Source organism: Hemicordylus capensis, chromosome 2 (assembly GCF_027244095.1).
Source record: "Hemicordylus capensis ecotype Gifberg chromosome 2, rHemCap1.1.pri, whole genome shotgun sequence".
NCBI lineage: Eukaryota > Metazoa > Chordata > Lepidosauria > Squamata > Cordylidae > Hemicordylus > Hemicordylus capensis.
Genome location: NC_069658.1, coordinates 40006669 through 40011599, shown reverse-complemented (window position 1 = coordinate 40011599; position 4931 = coordinate 40006669). Strand labels below are relative to the sequence as shown.

The window sequence follows — 4931 nt, the reverse complement described above, 5'->3', positions numbered from 1 at the left end:
ATCTATTTACTAGTGATAGTACCAGAAAATAGACACTGCGCCTAGTAAATAGGGTCTGCTGAGCCTAATCCAGATGTTCTAAAAAAGGAGATGCTGTACCCAGGTACAGCTTTTCAAATAGTGCCAGAAGTCCCGCCCCAGCCTCCTCATGGATCATGGAAGCACCCACCATCAGAGAAGCGGCATTCACCTCTTCAGATGAATGCCATTGTAAGAATAAGTGCTGGGCTTAGAAGGTGAGTGACGGGGACAGGGCGGGACTTGGGGCTCCATTTGAGATGCTGTACTCTGGTACAGCATCTCTTCTTCTGAGCATCTGAATTAGTCTCAACTACCCCTATTTACTAGGAGAGGTGTCTAGATGTAGCCCAGACAAGAGTGTTTTTAAAAAATATATCCAGCCCCTCAAATCCATTTAATGTATAGTCCTAAGAAGAAGGAAAGAAGAGGAACACTTCATGAATTTGAGTACCTGCCTTGTGCAGGGTCCAAGCTTATCTTCCCTGTATCATTCCAATTTTCATATATGTGCTGCCAGTGCCGAAGCGAGCATGAGAGTGGTGTTCTTTTATACTTCTTCCCCCTGCTTTGCTGTGTCAAGAAAAACTGCTGCATCAAGTACCAGCATAGAAAAAGCTCCTCAAGGCAATTAGTGGCCTGCAATGAGCTCCAAGCAGAGGCCACAGCAGCCCATTGAGTTGATGCCATTCTCCCTTTTGTCTCACATCACTTAAGAAAGTCCTTGAATCAAACCCAAGGATAGAGAGACCTGCAGATGCTCACCAACAACTTGGCGCATTTGGTGACATGCAGCTGACACACAGTAATTCTGGAGGTTCAAGCCCCTCCAGGTTTTGTGTTTGGAGATGGCTCCTCATCTGGGCACAATTTTCCATCTGTGCCAAAGAAAGCTCCAGCCACAGACAAGCAAAGCTCACTGCGCTGCGCACTAAAATTAATAAAGCTCAGGAAGTAAAGTGCCAAGCTTCAGCCTAATAACCTAGCACTACATGCTGTCAAAAGGGATATGTTGTTTCCATTAGCCTCCTTGGGTCATTTGCTCGAAGAATTAGCTAAGACTAGGAACATCATGGAGGTAATGATCTTAGGCCTCCAGGGGAACGCACAACACGCAAAGCCTCTTTAGCACCCCAGTCTCTCCAATGTGCCAAGAATCCTTCAGCATCTGCTTGTTGTCTCTGATGCAAGTTCTGTACATAATGAGTTCAGGGAGGGGAGGAAGGATGATAGGATTAAATGGAGATGAGTGTTGAAGAATGACTCTCTTAGGACTGACTACTAGTCAAAGAGCTTTCAATGCTGAAATGCCATATCCTGAAAGGTCAGAGGAGGGGAATCATTTTTGTTTGGAGGTCATATTGTCATCCTAAGAAGCAATTCACACAACCAGAGTTCTACGTTGAGACCGTGGCTTGAGTGGCAGGGTCAGCCCCATTGAGTAAGTAGCCAAGATTGGCCTGGAGTCCCCAGGAATTGTCATCAATCTCCAGGTCACTCTTGAAAGCAATCTTGGATAGTTGAATGGCTTAATGTTGTGAAAAATGGGGGAGGGTGGACTCTCCACTCTCCAGGAATAGTGTCAGTCAACATTGGCAGCCCTACACACTAGCACCATTAACCCCAACTTGCATCATTATCTTCTGGAGGGACAGTGAAGTTATTTATGATCCAACTGGTATGCAGGCACACACAGAGATCCCTCGCTAAGTTGTGAGGATGCTGGAGCACATTCTTTAGATCACATGATGCAATCACCAGGGCTGACCCAATCTCACAAGGCTAGTGAAATATTTGCATGATCACATCCTTGCATGCCTGGTTTACAACTCCTCCCATACTTGCTGTATAATAAAACCTCTCTCCCAAGCCAGTTTTCTTGAGTTCAGACGCTTGCACAAATTAAAACTGCTTGAAACTGTCTCCCCTTTTGAGCTAAATTCCCCACATTTGCCCAAACTGGGGGTGTTGACCAATCATCCCCAAGGCAGTTCCATCAACAGGTCTTATAACATCTCAGTTATAATTCCCAGAACAAATGTCTCCATTTATTCTGGGAACTCTCAGAAAATATGTCCACAGTGTGGGAAATTCACAATGGGGGGTGGTGCCAACCCTCATGGCAAATGTGATGTCTAGACACCATCTCTCAACAATTCATGACCATAGCCCAATTCACACGTTGTATCCATACAATCTGTGTACAAGGATCACCGATCTGTATGTAGGCAGTTTTTCACAAAATGGCTTACATATTGTATAGCAAGCCGTGCACCCACTAGGCATGTAGGCTCACTGCATGCATGGCGCATACCAGCATATCACCACTCCTAGCATGAGCAGGGGAAGCTCCATGGGCTCCAGTAATGAGAGCCATATGGACATTCAAAATGACTGGGTGTACAGTTGTTCATGCACAAACATGTACATATGTACAGACATGCGTACAATGTAACACATGAATAGTTCTAAAGGAAGTGACCAATGCAACATCCAAATATTTGCATTAGGCTTGAAAGGGCAAAATAGAACTTTTGCCACTGAATCACATTTCTAAAGATACCATTTTACTGAGTAACATTTATTTACTTCTATAATATGTATTTACATTGCAATTTTTCTGTTTACATTATACTTAAATATCTGTGCTTGAAAACTAAATTATAATATCTTGTCTTATTGCATGTGGGTATGCAAGATGTTGTCTCTAAAAATATCTCTTTGTCGTGTGTCCTTTCCTTTGACCCTGATAAATCAAACTCTCAGTGTCAGTTAAGCCACTTCTCAACCCACACTGAGGTGTTTTATAGTGACAGGTACTGATCCAACATAAGAAAATCTTGTTTGAACGGAAGAAAACCTCAAAAGGAGCTGAACAATGAAGCAAAGAAAGAGCAGTGAGGACAAATCCCAATCCACCCCCCCCCCTTTTGTTGATGCTCCAAATGGGTTTGGGGATTGGTTTTGTTTTGTGAGAAAAACCACAAAGAAGCAACAAAAATACAAATTGTATGTGGATCAGAGATGGGGTGCAAAACAGCATATATTTCAGGTGGGGGATTTTGTTTGACTACGGCTGCCTTATATAGCGAGAAAGGGATGTTCCCGATATTCTGGTCCAAAACAAATCATCGAAATCCATTGAGATTCTGTCGTATTGGATGCTGGAAAGAAATGGAACAGTCTGGGACTTCCAAGCATACATACTATGAGACAAGAGGGAAGAGAGTCTGATCTCCAGAGAGGAACTGGAGAGGTATTTGATCTTGCCTCCAGTTTTGACCTCACAGAGGAGGCTGATGAAAGTGATGGAGAATTCTCTGTCGCTCCTGTGCCCTGTAGCTCCTGTGCCCGAGAACCAAAGAATTAGGAGAAGTGTGTGTTACAGACCAATTACTTATCATCTATAAGTAACTGAACAAAAGCCAACTTTAAATGAGAAACAAGAGTTTGATATTTATTACTAACTAAACATAGGCTAAGAAAGCAATAACCAGACTAACAATCTCTTATCCAGAGAGAGAGAGAACCTTGCAGTTTTACATTCAAGGCAACAAGTAAGGAGCAGATAAACAAACCATGACTCCACCCTCAAGCCTGTGCATAGAGACATTCACATAGAGAAGCGTGCCCCATACAAAACTGAGACAATGCTGTCTATGGCAAAATCCCAGGAGACCAACTAAAAGGCTTCAAGACTTTGTCACTGAAATTTAAATCAATTCAACTCTGGTTGTTATAAAGGGGAGGGATGTGTTGCATTCTATCTAGTAATCTTTTATTTTGTGTTGTTGAGAAGTTTGTCCCAGTGGGCATCCTGTAGAGAGTGTGGAGTCAGAAAGGAAAAGTGGGGGAAAGGAGAAGGAGAAAATGGAGTTGTTTCTGAACAAAGTCTTAGTTAAACCAAGTTAAGACTACTTCGTGCTTATTATAGCTTAAGCAGCTATAAAACAGGGCTGTTTCCACAAAACATTCTTTCTCTAACTTTTCACACCTGGACATATGTTGTATATAAATACAGATTTAGTTGTATATAAATATAGATATAGATTGTTGAGAATCCCTCATTTCATTTCATTTCATTCACAACATCCCAGCCGCCCAGAGAACAATTTGTTATGGGTCAGCTAACGAATAAAGTTTATTAATTATCATCAATCATCATCATCATCCCCATTTATTTATTTATTTATTTATTAAATTTATATACCGCCTTTCATTAAAAACAATCACCATTATTATTAAAAACAATCGTTATTAAAAACAATCACCATCCCCATTGTACTCATGGCTTGGTTCCAAAGTGTCAAAGTGCTGCCAGTATCATTGAATTGGTCTTCCTGTTGCTCCAGAGCAAATGCAAGGATTGCATGAGACTAAGAAGAGCCATACCAGTTTGACAAGAGCCTGATGACTTAAGCCAGCTGTATCCTGGGGCTGATGACCAATGTATCAGTACTGAATCAGCCTCTTTGCTTTAGGAAGTATCCCCAGGCTGGTACAATGAGAGTCACTAGGAAGCGTCAATCTCAATCCAAACCCACCCTTTCATAGAAGTTAAAAACATATCCCTTGAGCACTGTGTGAGAATCAATATCCTCTGACACACAAGTATGAAGTACAAGAACTGCCAACCTGTTGTCCTTCGGGAGCACCTGAATAGGAGCAAGGAGTCTTGTGATTCCTGATGCAATCAAGCCTTTGTCTTGAGCCATTAAGGGTAGTTTTCAGCATGCCCCTTTGCACCTAACCCTTCCTTAAGGGCAGAAAACCTCTAAGAAAGGCCCCCCTTTCCTCCCAAAGTATGCATTATTTCCATGTGTGTACCAGCTTGCACAACATGTGTTTTCCCCCCAATTTCCTTGGACACCTCTGTGAACCCAGAGTTAGCAGGATCTGGTTTATTCTTATTC

General features: G+C 42.3%; 1 pseudogene; it reads right to left on the bottom strand.

The window, feature by feature from the left end:
- Positions 1–440: 440 nt before the first annotated feature.
- LOC128348387 (uncharacterized) lies at positions 441–553 on the bottom strand (annotated as a pseudogene).
- Positions 554–4931: the final 4378 nt, after the last annotated feature.